This window comes from Hyla sarda, chromosome 1 (assembly GCF_029499605.1).
Source record: "Hyla sarda isolate aHylSar1 chromosome 1, aHylSar1.hap1, whole genome shotgun sequence".
NCBI classification, from domain to species: Eukaryota; Metazoa; Chordata; class Amphibia; order Anura; family Hylidae; genus Hyla; species Hyla sarda.
In genome coordinates this window covers 231,842,253-231,863,681 of record NC_079189.1, presented here as the reverse complement: position 1 = coordinate 231,863,681, position 21,429 = coordinate 231,842,253, and the positions used below count along the sequence as shown (strand labels likewise).

The following is a 21,429-nucleotide window of genomic DNA, read 5'->3' as shown; positions in this document are numbered from 1 at the left end:
TCCTCCAAAAAAGGATAGAAAAACGGGTCTTTGGGGCGCACATTGTGGGTGAACCACAGGTTCTGTCCAGTTCACCCACGGTGTGTGCCCCAAAGACCTGTTTTTCTATCCTTTCTTGGAGGATCCTGTGGATTCCAAGGGGGTCTGTCAAGCATTGTCACTTTTGTTATGAATGAAGCCTCAAAAGAGATCAGAACAAAGCCTAAGAAAGCTGAAGGTATAGCTAATTTTAAGAGTCACACTCTCAGAAAGCTGAGGCAGCTGGACTACGCAACAGTTATATTCCCATTTCTAACAGTCATAGAAGATTACGGCAACTCTTCCTGAATGCTGGCTAACTTAGTTTTTTTATGGAAATAGATCTGATGGTGACCATCCAGATTTAAAAGAGGAATATGTGCCATTTGCAAATGCAGTTGTTTTTTTCATATATATGAATAGTGTTAATCTTTCAGATAATTTCTGCAATAACTGGAATGGTTTTTGATTTCCAATTATGTAGGATTGCTAATCTAGCTATAGAGGTCATAATGTAAAAGAGAGGTTTTGATGTTTGATGAGGGGAATTTTTTGTATATTAAGGAATAAGAGTATTAGTTGGGGGGAACCAGGATATGTTAATTCACTGAGATTCCAATGAGTCCAAGTGGAATGTGGTGGTGGTGTCTATGGGGATAGTAATGTCCACGCAGTCAGCACCGGGCAAACTCGGAATCTCTGGCTGCAATTTTCAGTCTGGAGATTTGTCAGTGTAAACCCCAACTGAGTCCTTGCTTTATATTTCCCATTTCTTTTAAACCCACTCTTGGTTTTGACTCAAAAACTGCAGTGGCAGTTTTGCGGAAAAGCTGCCACGTTTTACAAAAAATCTGCTAGGTTTCCCCCCTGTTTTTTTTTCTGGTATTTTTTCAAAAACTACCACTGCAAAGTTTGAGCCAAAGCCAGAAGTGAATTTGAAATAAATGTAAAATATATATATACTTGTACTTCTACCTACTGGTTCTATTTCTGGCTTTGGCTCAAAAATTGCAATGGCAATTCTCCCAACAAAAAAAAACAAAAAAACACCGGGAAAAAAACCTGTGTGGAAACCTAGTGCTAAAGAAGAGGGGGTTACTATTTTTTTTTCATGATTGGTATATTTTCCACTGGAGATTTTTACCTACAAATTGTTTGTACAGTATTTTCCCAAGCAATTCTGCTACAAGTGAACATAGTTTCTCTGTTTGCTCGGCTGTCGTTGTTTTATTTTTTTTTATTTTTTATACTCTTTGACTCAAAACAAAAGGAAAATATAATTGTATATGATCTCATATTCAACATAATCCTGAGAAATTGCATGGCAGAGACACATCTTCACTACTTTCTCAGACAAAACACCTATGAGACATCTTTGTCCATCACCTCCTGTGCACTTTAAGCAAGTGAGAGGTGAAAATCTAAGCACATAATTCCTGTAAGTGACACAGAGGATTAGCAATAGGTTAATGATAAGTGTGGAATCTCAAGGTCCTTAGTGGGGCCATTTTTGTTTAAAGGCTACATGACAACTTGGAAGTGCAGGGGTTTTGACAGCTGAGATTTAAGGCAGGGGAATTGTCTTATCTGGCATTAATCACTGGAGAGGATGTCTGTGTTTGAACTGACAAATTGAATTTATCAGTGGAGTCATAAATTATTGGATGTAAGGGGTAAAACGCACATATGAGGATCAATGGCAGACTGCGATAACATAGATAAAGTAAACACAACAGTCTGCAAACATCTCATATGAACAGCCATTAAACATCTCCAAGGGTCATTACACCCTGACAAGATGCAGAGGCTTCCAGCTTTCATGTAAAATTGAGTTTTATAAAGAATTATTGGACGTTTCCATTGACTTATTTATGTTTCTGTCATCATAAAGTAATATGTCAATGGGGAAATAATACACCCCCCCAAACATGTATGTTCTAGTGTAAAGCCATCATTAACATCAAAGAGCTCACACCATAACAAGGAAAATATTATTAGCCCCTTAATGCATGTCAACTATAATGTTCTAAATGCATCTTTATCTTTTTTTCGTCTTTAGTCCAAGAACGCAGAAACCACACTAAATACGCATTGTAGAGAAATAAAGTAAATAGTTTTGTACTATACCTTTTCATTATCTACATATAATGCAGATGAATTTCCTACTGTGTTTACACCACAAAGAACAAATCCAATTACTGGTAAAAACCTACCTACATTATGACACTTATGTCACACTGACAACTGGTCTGGATGTCTGGAGCCTCATTAAACTAAGAATGTCCCTGATAGACATGTGATTGATCATTTTCCCATAAAAACCTATGACAATGCAATTTTCATTATCATACCAGCTCCGTAAAGATAAAAGCATAGGCAACACTGTCAATTTTTCATGGACAGCCAGATCATATCATTATGTATATATAAGGTATTTTGGTCAGCATTTTAAGGCAAAACCAGAAATGTGTTCAGAAAAAGCTGCAAATCTTTCATTATAGTTTACCTCTGTGTCAGTTCCATTTTTTTGTAACATGAAGAATAAAAGTTACATTTAAGGAGGGTCCCCAAGTAAGTATGTCTAGTACACTTTACGGGTTAATTCCCCCCAACGGGTTGTTGTATTGACAAGTCCTAACTTTCATTCTTCATAGAAATAACTGTTCCTATTGGGGAAAATAGCTATTGTCTGACTGGAAATTGAATGCATTTTAAGTTCTACTGTCATTTTAATAAAAGTTATTTATTAGATATCTTAAAGGGGTACTCCAATGGATTTTTTTTTTTAAACAACTCGTTCCAGAAAGTTAAACAGGTTTGTAAATGACTTCTATTTAAAAATCTTAAAGCGTTCCCGTCAGATCCAACAAAAAACACATTTTTTTTATATATCACTCAGTACCTAATCCTGACCATATACATCTAATTTTTATGTGTTTAGCACGTATATTTATTTTGTTATTACTCTTTTAATTTAGCTCACTAGTCTGAATTCCTCTGAAAGAATGGGGGTGTGGCCCCACTGTGCAGGTCTCCGCCCCTCCCTCAGTATGCTGTCTGCTCACATCTCCCCTAGCATTAGCAAAACTACAACTCCCAACTTGTCCTCACTGATAGTAGTGGGACACAAGCTGACAGTGGGAGGATTTTTCCTCTAGCTGTGAGCCCTGCACTCACAGCTGTCAATCAAGGAAGTGTGTCCATGACATAGGTGATGATGCATGGACACAGCAGGACTAGTATGTGTCCAAGCAGGCAGGGGGGGCAATTGTTTGACTGGCTTTTTCAGTATGAAACACTGAAAATTTCCCAATGAAAGCCTATTGGTATTGCATGCTTTACAAAATATCAAAAGTGTTTTTATCTGACAGTGCCCATTTAAAGGAGATGTCTGGTGTTGACACTTCCTATTCCATCCTGCCTGGGCTGCAAAAAAATAGAAAACAAACTTTCAGTCACCGGCCGAGGCGGGACATCACTGTGGCCGATGACGCGCCGTGTGACGTACCGAGCTAAGGGAAGTAGGTAGTAGACAGCCCAGCCGACTGATCAGCTGTTGCAGAGCTCTCGGGGAACGTAGGAAGGTAAATGAAAGTTTTTTTTCTCTTTTTTTTTTTTTTTGCAGCCCGGGCAGGATAGAATTGGAAAAGTCCGCACCGGACATCTCCTTTAATCCTTCCAGTACTTTTCAGCTGCTGTATACTACAGAGGAAGTTGTGTAGTTCTTTCCAGTCTGACTAAAGTGCTCTGCTCAGTGCTCAGATTTCCTAAAAAAAAACCTACTGTGTGCGACATCAGCATTAAAGGGGTACTCAGGTGGAATTTTTATTTTTAAATCAACTGGTGTCAGAAAGTTAAACAGATTTGTAAATTATTTATACTTAAAAATTGTAATCCTTCCCGTACTTATCAGCTGCTGTATGCTCCAGAGGGAGTTCTTTTCTTTTTGGATTTCTCTTCTGTCAGGCCGCAGTGCTCTCTGCTGCCACCTCTGTCCATGTCAGGAACTGCCCAAAGCAGGAGAGGTTTGCTATGGAGATTTGCTCCTGCTCTGAACAGTTCCTGACATGGACAGAGGTGTCAGCAGAGAGGCTGATGTCGCACACAGTAGTTTTTTTTTTAGGAAATCTGTCATTGCAGTTTGTAAGCCAAAGCCAAAAGGAATGGGAAATATACTGTTAGTCTTTATACTTTCCATTCCTTCTGGATCCACTTCTGGCTTTGGCTCAAAAACTGCAGTGATAGGTTTCCTAAAAAACTTCTGTGGGTGGCATCAGTCTTTAGGAGCTCAGAGGTGCTGCCAGCCCTGCTGCCAAAAATTCTTAAATAAGTGATAAAAATAAGTGAGTGGCTCTATTCTATTCACTGGTGGCATCACAACGCTACAATACACTACAGGACATTGAAGACATTGGCGTCTACTATATTTGATGACTATTGAGTAACTGCCAGATTTAGCAGGCGGTTTGGGGAGGACAAAGTTGAGAGCGAGTTAGGTCACAGATGGGACAATGGAGGCTATGTTTTCATACCAGAATTTCCGTGCGTAATTTTGCACGGGGATTCCGCAGGAGGAGCAGGGTCACATTGATATCGATGGGATTCTGCTGCACTGTGCATATAGCAGAATTTCCCTGCTGGAAACATCTGGCACAGAAATTAAAATTCTGGTGTCCGCAGAAAGAATACGTCCATTCTTTCTGCGGACTCCGCACGGAATGCAATGCCGTCTACAAGATGGCGCATTCCCGAGCGGTCCTAGCGCTAACATGTCATGCCAGCACTCGCAGTCTGAAGAATGTCTGCACGGATATTTTCCCTGCAAACATTCTGACATGTGAACATAGCCTAAACTTCGATATCCTTTTGAGCCCCAACACACTTGTGTGAGATGCTGCTGTAAGACGGTGGTGTTGAAACGGGTACTTACTGTCTTATGTAGGGATGAGCGAATCGAATCTGATGAATCCAAATTTGTTACGAATTTCATGAAAAATTGGCTTTGCAACTAATCCGAATATCATCGCGATTCAATGGCACGAATCGCTTCATTAAACTCCATTTAGTGCAGTCCAGGCTCCAGGGCATCTAAGATGGTGCCTCCACATGTGAGGACATGGGGCAAGGAATCCTGGGAAGGCGGGAACATGGCTAGGCATGATAACTCTGAATCACATGCAGCATGTAGCCTATTAGCAGCCAGCCACCCCAGTGATGTCACAGCCCTATATAATCTTCAGACATCTTGTGGCCAGTCACGTCTGCGTTCTATTGCAGAGAGAGAGAGAGGGACAGAGAGCAGTGTGTGTTGCACAGAAAAGCATATTTAGAGCAGCAATTAACCTCCCAGTCACATCAGCGTTCTATTGCAGAGAGACGGACAGAGAGCAAGGTGTGTTGCACAGAAAAGCATTTTTACAGCAGCGATTCACCTCAAGTCCAAATCCAGCTTAGAAGCACTAATAGGGAAGGGAGTGAGATTGAGACAGCACTGGTGTGTACAACAACTGAAAATCTAATAGTAGCCAGCAGGTTAGGGTGAGCAGAGCACTAAAAGCCATAATTGCCACAAATAGTGCCTAATACAGCTTGCGTGGTGGAGCGTATTGTCCTCTATTAAGTGCAACCTGTGTGTACATAGGTGGTGTACTATTTTGTTCCTGTTAAAGTCTTCCTGTTAAAGTTGCCCCCGTGATCTGAAATTTCCCCCTATCCTTAGGATAGGGGATGCGTTTTTCAGACCTGGACTACTCCTTTAAGGGCTTACTTACTGTGAAATGCCAGCCAAAAGTACACACATTCTGGTGTTGTAGACAAATACTGTTTTAAGTGTAGTGGAGCGTATTGTACTCCCCTCATATTCGCACCAACCATGTCAGGCAGAGAAGTAGCAGAGGCCTAAATTCATCAGGCGCAGGCAGAGGTGGCAGCAGACTAGGGGCGAGTAGCAGCAGGAGTCGCAGCAAGAGGCCTGATATACCAGTATCAGCTAGCGGTCGTGTCTCGACCAGCAACCCATCTGCCGTCATTTATTGGTAAACCTAGTCATCCACTTCATCACAAGTGACATTTGACACCCCAGTCAACAGTTGGTGGATTCCTCAGACCAACCCTCAGTTGGCATGGCCCAGGAGCAATCCCTGTCCTCCGATTGCCTCTGTCCTATGCTGTTCCCTCCCCCACAGAAGTATTGTATGCTGTGGGTTCAGCTCCACTATTAAGTGAGGATGATCTACTAGAGGACAGTCAGCAGTTACTGGCCAGCAAAGAAGTGGAGGAGACATCTGCCGGTTCATCCGCTAGGCGGGCAAGTAATGATGAGGAGAGTGGCATGGGAGGTGATGTTGCGAGTGTTCAGGCTCTTGAAGCAGGCAGTGTTGAGGAACCTGAGGAGGACATCAGTGATGTACAGACACAGCTCACTGATGATGAAGCCGATCGCACTTGGGAGCCGGGTGCAAGGGGCTTCATCATCATCAGGAGAAGAGGGTTGCAGGTTGCCCATGAGGCAACAGCTGAGCAAGCAAGTTGGTAGCATGGTTGGCAGTCAGCTTGGTGGCAACAGTGGGAAGTCTGGAGCCAAACATGCCCGGGGTAGACCATCTTCTTCGCGGCAGCCTACCTGCAAAGGATGCAGTGGAACAGGGGTCCTGGAGTCGGCGGCAGTAGCAGTCAGTCAGTGCGGACTGTTGGGTGGAAAATCAACTACTTTGCGATTTGGCAGTTTTTCATCAAGTATCCGGAGAATGTTAACATGGCCACAAGGAATTTTTAAAAATATCTTTAATCTTTGCAATTGTGAGGCCCTATGGTCTCGTCAGGCTGCCACCTCCTCTATGCTCTGTCATTCTGTCAGCATATGGTCTCCTCTTGCTGCTGACACCTCCAGGCTTGGTCATTCTGCCACATTTTGGTCTCCTCATGCTGGTGCCACCTCCAGGCTGTGTCATTGTGCTGCCATGTGGTCTCATGCAGCTGGCACATTACATTAAAAATTTTATGTTAATCTATTTAAAATATTCAATTTAAATTTCAAAATATATCTTTAATCGTTTCAATTGTGAGGTCCTACGGTCTTGTCAGGCTGCTGCCACCTCCAGGCTTGGACATTCTGCCACATTTTGGTCTTCTTATGCTGGTGCCACCTCTAGGCTGTGTTATTGTGCCGCCATGTGGTGTCCTCATGCTGCTGGCACATTTTTTTTATGTTAATCAATTTAAAATCTTAAATTTAAAATATATATTTAATCTTTTCAATTGTGAGGCCCTTGTCAGGCTGCTGCCACCTCCAGGCTTGGTCATTCTGCCACTATATGGTCACCTCTTGCTGCCGCTAATTCCAGGCTGTGTCATTCATCCACATTATGGTCTTCTCATGTTGCTGTCACCTCCAGGCTGTGTCAGTGTGCCACCATATGGTCTCCTCATGCTGTTGGCACTTTAAATTAAACTTTTAAAATTTCAATCTATTTTAAATCTTCAATTAAAATTTGACAAAATATCTTTATTCTTTTCTATTGTGAGGCCCTATGGTCTCGTCGGGCTGCTGCCACCTCTAGGGTCTGTCATTTTGCCACCATGTGACTCCTTTTTATATTGGGTTTTGTTATCATACAGTATTAGTTTAAAGTAAACGCTTCAGGCGCCTGGGACATAAAACTTGGGAATCTAATCAAATTCTTACATTTAAATACAAAAAATCGATGTAATCTTTTCAAGACTGAGGCCCTACGGACGTCGACGTCATATATTATCTGTGGAATTGCCACAAGATTCTAATGAAACAGGTTGGAGCAATAACAATGAACCATAACTGATTAAATTAAACATTCACACTTTCACAGTCAGGGTGGCATTGAGAGGCAGGGGCTGTAACAGGAGGTAATTTGCCTCGCGGAAGACCGCCAGCTCGATTTTAAGATACAAGTGTTAAGGATGGGTTAATTTTTGGCCCCAAACTGTGAGTGACTACTGCCTTACTATTTTGCCAAGTGTCGACGTAAGCAAATTCACACCAGACCAAGTTGGTATGAATTCCCTCCTCGGTACTGACTCCAGGGAGTTCTGTTTATTATCCGGAAATCACATTAGTTTTTACAATCTGACAAAAAGGGGAAGGTAAAGGGTAAAACTATGCATCATTCTATATCCTGATTGGTCATTTGAGCTTGGCTTGGCATAAGTCATTTATGTTGCAAGGCCTCTAGCTTGAGATTTATCCATCCTTCCACAAAGCCCAATGTTTAGACTTCTTGTATCCATAGACTCCATCTCAAGGTTCTAGTTTTAGATACAGGCAAAGAGATAAACTGAAAAGTTTTGAATTAAGGAAAGCAAAGTTCTTCTGCAATATTTAGCAATAGCATATAGCATTTTAGCAAAGGAATATGAGTATAGATATAGCGATCAATATATCAGAATATTAAAGACCCAACACAAGTACGAGCTTTTTCACTGCTGCCACTTCTAACTTTATGCGCCCACTTATCCAACGGCACAGAAGCTGAATATGCTCCAGTCCAAGTTGCTGGTACTGCAGTCCCTCCCTTTTCAAGTGGACAATCAGAGCATGGGGGTGCGCTGAGAGGCAGGGGCTGGGACAGGCAGTAGCTGGCCTTGCGGCGGACCACCAGCTTGATTTTAAGATACAACTAGGAGCTTTACCATAGTTTACACTGCAGCAATTCTGTTCTGCCAGTGCTCACTACAGATAAAACCACTGCCCGGAATATGTCTTGGTGGAGATTCCATAGTGTGAATGAGCCCTAACAGTTACTGGCTTTACTTGTCTTTCCCCACTGAAAGTAGAACTCCTTATAAGGCTATGTTCACATGGAAGAATTTCTGCTATTTCACCCAAATTCCTCACAGAAAATCTGAGCAAAATTTGAATGGAATTCCAGTGGAATTTCTGTGCACTCATAACACAGAATTCCTCTTAAAGTCAAAGCCTCATTGACTTCAATAGGATACTGCCACAGAATTTCAGCCATGTGAACATAGCCTAAGCCTAATAGACACCAACCTTTCTACCTTGGCTTTATTGACAGTTACTGTTTTTCTGCCTTACATTATTTTATTATTTTGTCACTGTATAAGCATATTTATTCCCTTTGTGAGAAATATTATGTCGAGGAAGCCATAAGGATATCACATTTTCCTTGGATTTCATTAGCACTTTATACTAATATATTGTACGATGGCCTCTATCTGTTGTAGACTTCTGTCTTGCAGACAATCTATATAGGGGCCCAGTCTTCATCATGTGCCGTGTTATTTGGCAGCTATATATACAACCACTGCGCTACTTGATAGACATATAATGGAGCGGCAAGACAAAGATTGATGATCGGTAGTGGGTCTTAGCACTATGCACCGACCGGCAAAAACTTATGACATATCTTTATGAGATAGTCAAAGTTTTTATTTTAAATAACAGGGACAATTTTTAACTGTTTGGTACCACTTCCTAAATATATAGAGAAATGTAATAATAATATTGCTCTAATAAAATAACAACAGGAGTATTTTTTGTGGTTACCTCTTTATATAGTTCATTCAGTCATCTACAGTCACAAGTTCTGTAGCAAGGAGGAAAGAAAATATTGATGTCAAAGACATGTTTGGATTTCAGGGCACAGTGATATGGTCTTAGTGTGTGGTCTTAAAATAATAAAATTGAATCTATGAATGTGTTACAGGTGTTGTTATACCTTTGTTGATGATCAGGTTGATAGGTTTGGAAAGCACAGTGTTAAAATCCATAATTCCACTGACGTCAGGCGGCAAGCAAAGGACGGCTTTGGGAGAAGAGAGGGGATCAGCACCTTCCACTAACAAATTTAGTTTACATGTGGAAAAGAAAACAAAAAATGCTGGAAGCTATGAATAAGATCTTGTAATGGGAGACAGGAAGGGGTAGGGGAAGAGGCCCTGTAGGAGAAGATTAAATAAAGAGAAGAGAGAAACAACAAAATAGCTTTTCATTTTCAGGTTTCGCCTTTTCACTTAAGGCAATAGCCATCACTAAGTAATTACTAGTCTTGTCACTCCATGCAGATTATCTACACATCAGCTCCTCGTTCAGACCCTTAAACCTCGGATTAATTAACTTCCACCTGTGGCTTTGTAGGCTGGAATGTATTGGCTGTGTGGGGGGCTTCTGGAGGCAAGCACCTGCTAGGAGGGACATGAAAGTTGCTAAACATCAATTATCTGCCTTACTGTATGTTTACCAGTCTCTGGGGTCAAAGCACTAAGGAAAGTGCAGCTGACTGGATTTGCATGGTCATGTTGAATGGCTGAGGCTGCTTTATTACCGACATCGGAAAGTATCAGTTAAGTCGTATCCATTATTAAGATAACCTTAAAAGCAAATTTGTCAGAAGGTGAATATATTATTGAATAATAGTGACAATAAGACACTATGGCACACACCATCTCAGAATGTGTGGTTGGGTGTGACAGTGGGGCTAAATTTCCACACAGGGAATTTTCTGTGATTTTTTTGAAAACTGCCACTGCTTTTTTTTTTTTTTTTTCAAATTCAAAATGTTTTATTCAAAAAGAACATTCAGACAATCAATATAAGACAGTAACATAGTAGCCCAACAGCCAGGGTAGGCTGGGATTCCAAGAGGCTCAATAGAACAGCAAAAAAATCAACAAGAGAATATACAAATGTGCAATAACAGTGGAAAAATCAAGGTAGACAATGGTATGTCCACTGTTTTTTTTTTTTTTGCCAAAACTAGAAGTGGATCCAGTAGGAAGGATAAGTATCAGTCCTTCCTTTATATTTCCCATTCCTCTTGAATATACTTCTGGCTTTGGCTCAATAACTGCAGTGACAGTTTTCCAAAAAAACACCAGAGAAAAACCTGTGTGGAAACCTAGCCTAAGGAATTGATCTTTTTTCACTAACTCTCCTTTTCTTCAGATTGAAAATTGACCATAAAGGGCATACCAAAACAGTCCACAAACTTCAGATGCACAACCATCATGTAACGGAGCTGGATGTGGATCCTCTAACCTGTGTGGCTAATGACTTGGACTGTATTGGGGAGCGGTGTCTAAGGTGCCGCTGGTCTTCACCAGAGCCCGCCGCAAGGCAGGATGGGCTTGCTGTGGCAGGCGACACCCAGGTCGCTACACCCGACACGGCTCAACCACACAGGTAGCTGGGCAAGGCGAGGTACCGAAGGACAATGCAGTAGCATATTCAAACATAGCAGAGCATCAAGGCAGGCAGCAAAGGTACAGAGTCTAATAATGTAGCGGAAGGTCTGGAAACACGGGTAAGGCTAACAGGCTATAAGGGTCGCTTAATCTCAGGCTAGGGGCACTGAATATCCGTCAGGGAAGTGTGGGAGGTCCAGGGTCTTTATAATGTAGTGTCAGCTGCAAACAGTAATTATGGGCGTACTGGCCTTTTAAATTTCAGAGCTCTGGCGTTCACGTGCCCTAGGAGATGGGGATGCGCTCGTCGGAGCTGAGACACAGAAGAGGAGGCGGCAGCGGAACATGGTGAGTGATGGGCCGGAATTTGCATGGGGGCGCGTCCCAGTATGTGAATCCCTGCCCCGCCGGCAGACGGGGACACAGGGACTTTGCTGCAGCAGAATTTTTGGGCAGAATATTCTAGCGGAATTCCAACTGCAGTCTGGGTATGCTAGGAGTTGTAGTTTTGCAACAACTGGTAGGGGCCACAGTTTAGAGACTGTTGTCCTAGATCATACTGGCACCAAGTTTTTAAATCTTATCCTCTCGTACCACAGAAACAAATAATGCTCAAATATGTTACTCACAAGGTCATGCATTTGCTTTACTTGACTTTTTTGTGTGTTTAGTTTCTGTATTGGGTTCGCAAATCCTTCTGTTCTGTTTCTCACTCATTCTGACATCCACTGCTCAGGGTGATGCAGTTTTATTGTCCATCCTTAAAATAAAGCACTCGGCCACAAAGTAACTGAGATCTTCTGTGAGACAGTTGTGTGGCGAATCTATGCAACTCTTCACCTTCTAAGAAGCTTATCACTATTTTGGTTGCCACTATGCGTGAAACTACTCCTGCAGATTTATTCAAGCAGGAATTAGGGCATAGTAGTGTCATATAACAGATCTTCTACTCAAAGAACCCATATACCAGCTTATATTGACCCTGCATCTGTATGACCCCTTAAGATGCTGAACTATAGTTACAATAATTGTTATTCAGAACACACTAGAAAGAGCAGATGTTGCATAGGGTGAATTCAGAGTTGTACTCCAAATAGAGTCAATGATGTAAATGTCCCCATGGTGTAAAGTGTTAATATATTTTACCCATCATAGTGATAAACTTGAACCATAAACAATGACTTTACACTAAAGAATTGGTGGCTTCCATAGAGACTGAATAGAACAGCGGTGTGCATGAGCGATCCACCGCTCCATTTTAATGGGAGTCTTGGGTTTCCTTTTCTCAAGATCAGGGCCCAGCAAGGTTCAGTGTGACTAGCACTACCACATGGACACAATGGCTGACAGTTCTATAGGAGAACTGTATTACATGAGCAATGTTGTTATATGTTGTAATATGGCATATTTTTTAAGCTGTTTTATACTTTCTTCTGCTGCAAAGTTCTTTACATGCACTGGTGATATGTTTCCAGGCAAGGCTAAGGCTATTAAATGGCTAACCCATTCTGTGGTGGGCTAATATGGCATGTGGTAATGTCAGTGTTGGGATGCAGCCAACAGACAGACAATCACTTGTGATACCAGGGTAGCATTCACCACCATGCTCCAAGGTAAAGCAGTTCTCCTGGGCCAGGCGCTGGGCAATAAACACACCAGATACAAGGTTATGGAAAACAACTGAGGAGGTTACTGAGGAAAATTGCAGAGAGATGTTATAAACATAGCAATGCAGTCTTTCCACAGCAGGGTAGGAAAGAGAGTTGCAGAGTTAGTTAGTAGTGAAATAACCGGGCACTCTGGGACATGTAGTATACTCCACTTATTTGCAATGGTACTTGATCGGACTTAATTACTGGAGACTTTAGACTTTAGATGTTAAATTTGAGACAACTGACACTGACCAGAGACTCACTACAGTGCATCCACGGATTTAGCTTACTGTCAGTTTGGACTTTAGAGTTTTCGGATTGGAACTGCCTGAGCCTTTCAACTCTGATTCCTGACATGTGCTACGGGGCCTCTGTCTGCAATTTTGCTTCTTCTTCATGCAACTAAGGACTTGGACTTTTCCTGGACGGCAAAACACCTGTAGGTAGTGTTGTTGCTTACTTGGCAGAACTTTGACTCGAATCAGAGACTCCTCTTTACTCTGTACAGCACTCCACTAGCTGACTTCTCTCCACACTACTTCTCCTCACACACTCCATTCCGAACTCTCTCCTCTACACTACTGAACCTCTTTATCCCTAGACCGGTAACTAAACTCAGGAAGGAGATCCCATTGGCCACAGCTGATTGTAACACTCACGTTTCAGTAGACAGCAACACTGGTGGTAGTGGATCCGCTGGACCTGTGTGGCTGATGAAACGGACCATACCAGAGCGGAGTATAAGGTGTTGGGTTTCACCAGAGCCCGCCGCAAAGCAGGATGGACTTGCTGTGGCAGGCGGCACCCAGGTCGCAACCCCTGACATGGCTCGACCACACAGGCGGCTGAGGAAATTCGAGGCACAGGTAGGATATGGCAACTCGTGGTCAGTATAGCAGAAGGTCAGGACAGGCGGCACAGTAGCATAGTCAAAAACGTAGCAGGTGGTCAGTAGGCAGGCGGCAAAGGAGCAAGGTCAGGTCAAAGAGCAAAGGATACGATTCACGGCAAGGCAATACTCAGAAATGCTTTCTCCCAGGCACTAGGGCCACAAAGATCCGGCAGGGAAGTGAGGGAGGTGGAGGAATTTATTAACTAAGCCACAGGTGTTACTTAATTAATGTGTGCACTGACCCTTTAAATCTCAGAGCTCCGGTGTGCACGCACCCTAGTGGGACGGGGACATGCGCGCTGGAGCAGAGAGGCAGAGGAGGAGGCAGGAGGAGCAGGAGGTGTGTGACGGGCTGGGATTGGCATTCGGGCATGTCCCGGCAGCAGAAGGAGATGGGGCCATGTGCTCACGGCCAGTGTGTGACACGGCGCAGATCATAACACTGATCACTCCTCTGCAGTCCTACTAATAACAGATTATTGGTACAAATACAACATAAATTAATGATACAATGCATAAATAGCATGAATCAAACCAGAATCAATACAATTTTACTAAGCATTCCCCACCCTAGAGATGTGGTCTGGAATGAACACCTGCAGCAACATCTGCCAGAGTGCACGAGCAGTGTAATGTATTCCGTACAGGGACACCACAATGCATATACTCAACTCTTAAGAACCTTCTGGAACAAAGGTAAAGCTAGACTAGACCTAACTCTCTTCAAAGATTTACTTTAGTTGACTTTAATTCACTGTTCAGAGCAGTTCTAAGGTTAAGTGCAGGAGGTGGAGGAGAAACAAGAAGTTCAGCCTTTGAGGAAAATTTACGCAAGGGCCTCCTAGCACAGAAAATAGAGCTCAGTTAGGCTTCTGGGTAGGTCTACTGCAGTCGTAACTAGCGCATTACATATTTTGCAGACCTCCACCCCACAGCTCAAAATGACAGTTTCAAAAGGATTACAGAAACAGTGAGGCAACAAGATGAAGTTCCTGCCTCTGAGCAACACTGACTAAAAAGAGAAAACAAGCAGTTTTCCTGCACTATTACAAACACGATGAACAAAAAAGCAAAAGTTACAAAAGAGTGACACAAGTTGGGGAACCCTATTACAGCCTAAACCAAGGGAGGACTACTACAACCATCATCTTGAGTGCAACCCCGTTGTAATTATACCATCTAAAAGAGAGTGGAGGATCTGCTGGAAGCAATCCAGCCACCATGACCACAGTGACAACCTTCATCATCCACCTTTATTTCCCACCAGCGCCTCCATCTCCCATCTGCCCTGGGTTGCTGCGTCATTCCAGAGTACAAAGATGGAAGGTCATTGTGCACAGCCACTAGACCTAGACATTTATATTTACATTTCAAAGTTGCTGTGGCAAGGACTCATGTACGTGATAACAATTGTTGTCCAGCACTGGAGGAATATGTTGGCTCTGTAACAGAATGTGAATAGCGTATTTCTTTCTGCCTGACATGCTACCTGTTTGTAATTATATAAATGAAGATGACTATGAAATGCTTTTCTTTGATCTCTTTACCCTTTAGGGTGATAAGTGAATAACTTAGGTGCCAATTGATCTGGGTGGAGAGTGGAAAGCCAACATAATCCAATTAATCGCAAAGCCCTGGCTGCCTCTTTGTCACTGTTGAAGCAAGTCAAATACATGCTCAGCTGTTAATTCTTTCACAATAAGCTGTGCAGTTGCCATTAGCCGACTGCTGCCAGCAAAAACATCCGCTGGGTTCATTTTACCACCAAATACTTTTACACTTCTGAACCAATAAATATAAACTACCGAGCCTGGAAGTGGCATATAAAATCCCTCTGATCTTTACATTATACAGTGACTGTATAAAATTAACTATAAATCTTCCAGTGAATTATACTCCATATACCGGCCTGTTTAATAAATCAGGCTTTGGGAGTACCATATATGTCTGTGGGAATATAATACAAATAAAGCATGACATTCTAATAAGTTAGAAAACAAAGCATGCATGTAGTGTATGTACCAAAATATATGTTTTTTTTGTTTGTTTTTTTTAAATCCCTGACAAATCATGCAGTTTATTGCACCTACCTTAAAGGGGTACTCCACCCTTAGACATCTTATCCCCTATCCAAAGGATAGGGGATAAGATGTCTGATGGCGGGGGTCCCGCCGCTGGGACCCCCGCAATATAGCATGTGGCACCCACCTGTTTCTGCTCCGGAAGCGCTGGAGGGTCACGCCCCCTCCCATAGACTTGCATTGAGGGGATGGGGCGTGACATCACACAGGGGCGGAGTCGCTACGTCGTGGACTTCCGTCCCGGTGGTCGGGACCCAGACCCTCCAGCGCTTCTGGAGAAGAAACAGGTGGGTGCCGCATGCTATATTGCGGGGGTCCCGCTGCTGGGGATCAGACATCTTATCCCCTAACCTTTGGATAGGGGATAAGATGTCTAGGGGTGGAGTACCCCTTTAATATTATATTGTGCCACACATTACCATTCACGGCACGCTACTTAATCTACCTTACTTAGTACTATAGAGCTTCATTGTGTACTTTTAGAACTATTATTTAAAAAAACTTTCGACATGTCAACAAAAGTTTGATCGATTGTGATATCAGTGCTTAGACCTTGACTGATCTGAAAGAATAGGGAGGAATAGGATCACCACCATGCAGTCACACAAGGAAATCATACAAACACTGATGGCAAAAGCAATAATACATAATGGTAGCTCACCATTATATGACAGAGAAGTAGGCCTAGAGGGTGCACAATTGTTACTGCAAGTAGGACAATTGAGGGATGGCTGGGAGCTGTGGTTCCACAGCTCTAGCTCTATCATCTTTGCTATTGCAGTCACCAGGGCTTTTACCAGGTGCTCAAGCACAAAAATATCTCTTCCACGCTTGTAGTCCTCTGATCCTCTATGGTTTTTTTCTGGGCAGATAAAAAATTTGCATTAGAGTGAGCTCATAGGTAGGAGAGTCTGGCATGTCTATCTTGGTTTGGCCCAGATGCAGGGGTGCTCATTGCATTTCTCCTTGTTCTAGAATGTCCAAATACTGTAGGGTATAAGGTATATAACTTTGTAATTCTGTGACGTGAAAGCCATGCTCCTTTAGGCCCAATCTAAAGCCCCTAACAGTCCTAGTATACTTCTAGTATTCTTCTATACTTACAACTTATCCACAACTTCTCTCTCAGCTCTCTCTTTCTTTCTCTCACTCACTTGCTAGCTCTCTTTCATTTTCTCTTTCCAAAGGAAGTTACTTTAGTTGAGTTTAATTCACTGTTCAGGGCAGTTCTAAGTTTGAGTTCAGGAAGGAGAGAAGTTACAAGAGTTCAGGAAGGAGAGAAGTGACAAGAGTTCAGGAAGGAAAGAAGTAACAAGAGTTCAGGAAGAAAAGAAGTAACGAGTTCAGGAAGGAAAGAAGTAACAAGAGTTCAGGAAGGAAAGAAGTGACAAGAGTTCAGGAAGGAAAGGAGTAACAAGAGTTCAGGAAGGAAAGAAGTAACAAGAGTTCAGGAAGGAAAGAAGTAACAAGAAGTTCAGGAAGGAAAGAAGTAACAAGAAGTTCAGTAAGGAAAGAAGTAACAAGAGTTCAGGAAGGAAAGAAGTGACAAGTATTCAGGAAGGAAAGAAGTAACAAGAAGTTCAGTAAGGAAAGAAGTAACAAGAGTTCAGGAAGGAAAGAAGTAACAAGAGTTCAGGAAGGAAAGAAGTAACAAGAGTTCAGGAAGGAAAGAAGTAACAAGAAGTTCAGCAAGGAAAGAAGTAACAAGAAGTTCAGCAAGGAAAGAAGTAACAAGAGTCCAGGAAGGAAAGAAGTAACAAGAGTCCAGGAAGGAAAGAAGTAACAAGAAGTTCAGCAAGGAAAGAAGTAACAAGAAGTTCAGGAAGGAAAGAAGTAACAAGAAGTTCAGGAAGGAAAGAAGTAACAAGAGTCCAGGAAGGAAAGAAGTGACAAGAGTTCAGGAAGGAAAGAAGTAACAAGAAGTTCAGGAAGGAAAGAAGTAACAAGAGTCCAGGAAGGAAAGAAGTGACAAAAGTTCAGGGAGGAAAGAAGTAACAAGAGTTCAGGAAGGAAAGAAGTAACAAGAGTTCAGGAAGGAAAGAAGTAACAAGAAGTTCAGTAAGGAAAGAAGTAACAAGAGTTCAGGAAGGAAAGAAGTAACAAGAGTTCAGGAAGGAAAGAAGTAACAAGAGTTCAGGAAGGAAAGAAGTAACAAGAAGTTCAGCAAGGAAAGAAGTAACAAGAAGTTCAGCAAGGAAAGAAGTAACAAGAGTCCAGGAAGGAAAGAAGTAACAAGAGTCCAGGAAGGAAAGAAGTAACAAGAAGTTCAGCAAGGAAGGAAGTAACAAGAAGTTCAGGAAGGAAAGAAGTAACAAGAAGTTCAGGAAGGAAAGAAGTAACAAGAGTCCAGGAAGGAAAGAAGTGACAAGAGTTCAGGAAGGAAAGAAGTAACAAGAAGTTCAGGAAGGAAAGAAGTAACAAGAGTCCAGGAAGGAAAGAAGTGACAAAAGTTCAGGAAGGAAAGAAGTAACAAGAAGTTCCGGAACTAAAGAAGTAACAAGAAGTTCAGGAAGGAAAGAAGTTACAAGAGTTCAGGAAGGAAAGATGTAAGAAGAGTCCAGGAAGGAAAGAAGTAACAAGAAGTTCAGCAAGGAAAGAAGTAACAAGAAGTTCAGGAAGGAAAGAAGTAACAAGAAGTTCAGGAAGGAAAGAAGTAACAAGAGTCCAGGAAGGAAAGAAGTGACAAGAGTTCAGGAAGGAAAGAAGTAACAAGAAGTTCAGGAAGGAAAGAAGTAACAAGAGTTCAGGAAGGAAAGAAGTAACAAGAAGTTCCGGAACTAAAGAAGTAACAAGAAGTTCAGCAAGGAAAGAAGTAACAAGAGTCCAGGAAGGAAAGAAGTAACAAGAGTCCAGGAAGGAAAGAAGTAACAAGAAGTTCAGCAAGGAAAGAAGTAGCAAGAAGTTCAGGAAGGGAAGAAGTAACAAAAAGTTCAGAAAGGAAAGAAGTAACAAGAGTCCAGGAAGGAAAGAAGTGACAAGAGTTCAGGAAGGAAAGAAGTAACAAGAAGTTCAGGAAGGAAAGAAGTAACAAGAGTCCAGGAAGGAAAGAAGTGACAAAAGTTCAGGAAGGAAAGAAGTAACAAGAAGTTCCGGAACTAAAGAAGTAACAAGAAGTTCAGGAAGGAAAGAAGTAACAAGAGTTCAGGAAGGAAAGATGTAACAAGAAGTTCAGGAAAGAAAGAAGTAACAAGAGTTCAGGAAGGAAAGAAGTAACAAGAAGTTCAGGCTTTGAGGAAAGCTTTTGTAAGGGCCTAGAACCCATTAACTAGAACCCATGTGATCTTTTAGGCTTCTGGCTGTCACGATTCGGCTTCCAGGTAGTGGATCCTCTGTGTCAGCGAGGGATTGGCGTGGACCGTGCTAGTGGACCGGTTCTAAGAGGCTACTGGTATTCACCAGAGCCCGCCGCAAAGCGGGATGGTCTTGCTGCGGCAGTAGCAACCAGGTCGTATCCACTAGCAACGGCTCTACCTCGCTGACTGCTGAGAAGGCGTGGGACAAAAGGACTAGGCAGAGGCAAGGTCAGACGTAGCAGAAGGTCGGGGGCAGGCGGCAAGGTTCGTAGTCAGGATGGGTAGCAGAAGTTCAGGTACACAGGCTTTGGACACACTAAACGCTTTCACTGGCACAAGGCAACAAGATCCGGCAAGGGAGTGCATGGGAGGAGGTCAGATATAGCCAGGGAGCAGGTGGAAGCCAATTAAGCTAATTGGGCCAGGCACCAATCATTGGTGCACTGGCCCTTTAAGTCTCAGAGAGCTGGCGCGCGCGCGCCCTAGAGAGCGGAGCCGCGCGCGCCAGCACATGACAGCAGGGGACCGGGACGGGTAAGTGACCTGGGATGCGATTCGCGAGCGGGCGCGTCCCGCTGTGCGAATCGCATCCCCAACGGCCATGACAGTGCAGCGCTCCCGGTCAGCGGGACTGACCGGGGCGCTGCAGGGAAAAAGACGCCGTGAGCGCTCCGGGGAGGAGCGGGGACCCGGAGCGCTAGGCGTAACAGTACCCCCCCCCTTAGGTCTCCCCTTTTTTTTGTCCGGTAACTGCCTCCCTTGGAATGAGGACACCGGGAAAGAATGCGGGGCTTCCTCAACGGGAGGCAGTACAGCAGGAGTTGGAATGGGGAGGGAGGGCAGAGGGTGAAGTTTGGCACGGGGCAGGGAGACACAAGGACGGGAGCCATGAGGGGACACAGAGGCTTGCCTGATGGGACTGGGAGGGGGGGAGAGGCACTTCCTGTGGCAGGCAGAGTCCCAGTTCTTTATCTCCCCGGTGGTCCAATCAAGGGTGGGGGAATGAAGCCGGAGCCATGGCAGACCGAGGAGGACCTCAGAGGTACAGTTGGGGAGAATGAAGAACTCAATCCTTTCGTGGTGGGGTCCGATAGACATCAGGAGGGGTTCTGTGCGGTAACGCACGGTGCAGTCCAATCTGGCTCCGTTGACCGCGGAAATGTAGAGCGGCTTGACGAGACGGGTCACCGGGATGCTGAATTTATTAACAAAGGACTCCAAAATAAAATTCCCGGAGGCACCAGAGTCCAAGCAGGCCACGGCTGAGATGGAGGAGTTGGCTGTAGGGGAAATCCGCACGGGCACCGTGAGACGTGGAGAAGAAGACTTAGAAGCAAAAGATGCCACACCCACGTGAGCTGGGTGCGTGCGTGCGTTTCCCAGGCGTGGAGGACGGATAGGGCAATCCACCAAGAAATGCTCAGTACTGGCACAGTACAGACAGAGATTTTCTTCTCTACGGCGATTCCTCTCTTCCTGGGTCAGGCGAGACCGATCCACTTGCATGGCCTCCTCGGCGGGAGGCCCAGGCGAAGACTGCAAAGGATGCTGTGGGAGAGGTGCCCAGAGATCTAAGTCTTTTTCCTGGCGGAGCTCTTGGTGTCGCTCAGAAAAACGCATGTCAATGCGGGTAGCCAAATGGATGAGTTCTTGGAGGTTGGCAGGAATCTCTCGTGCGGCCAGCACATCCTTGATGCGACTGGATAGGCCTTTTTTAAAGGTCGCGCAGAGAGCCTCATTATTCCAGGATAGTTCAGAAGCAAAAGTACGGAATTGTATGGCGTACTCGCCAACGGAAGAATTACCCTGGACCAGGTTCAGCAAGGCAGTCTCAGCAGAAGAGGCTCGGGCAGGTTCCTCAAAGACACTTCGGACTTCAGCAAAGAAGGACTGGACTGTGGCTGTGGCAGGATCATTGCGGTCCCAGAGCGGTGTGGCCCAAGACAAGGCCTTTCCTGAAAGAAGGCTTACTACGAACGCCACCTTAGACCGTTCTGTAGGAAACAAGTCTGACAACATCTCCATATGCAGGGAACACTGAGACAAAAATCCACGGCAGAGTCTGGAGTCCCCATCAAATTTGTCCGGCAGGGACAAGCGGAGGTTAGGAGCGGCCACTCGCTGCGGAGGAGGTGCAGGAGCTGGCGGAGGAGATGGTTGCTGCTGTAGCAGAGGCAGAATTTGCTGTAACATGGCGGTCAACTGCGACAGCTGCTGTCCTTGTTGGGCAATCTGCTGCGATTGCTGAGCGACCACCGTGGGAAGATCAGCGAGACTTGGCAGCGGCACCTCAGCGGGATCCATGGCCGGATCTA

General features: G+C 43.9%; 1 protein-coding gene across 1 annotated transcript in view; it reads left to right on the top strand.

Moving 5' to 3' along the window:
• CFAP299 (cilia and flagella associated protein 299) overlaps positions 1-21,429 on the top strand; it is a 534,640-nt gene that overhangs the window by 283,446 nt on the left and 229,765 nt on the right. The gene's annotated exons all lie outside the window — the stretch shown is intronic.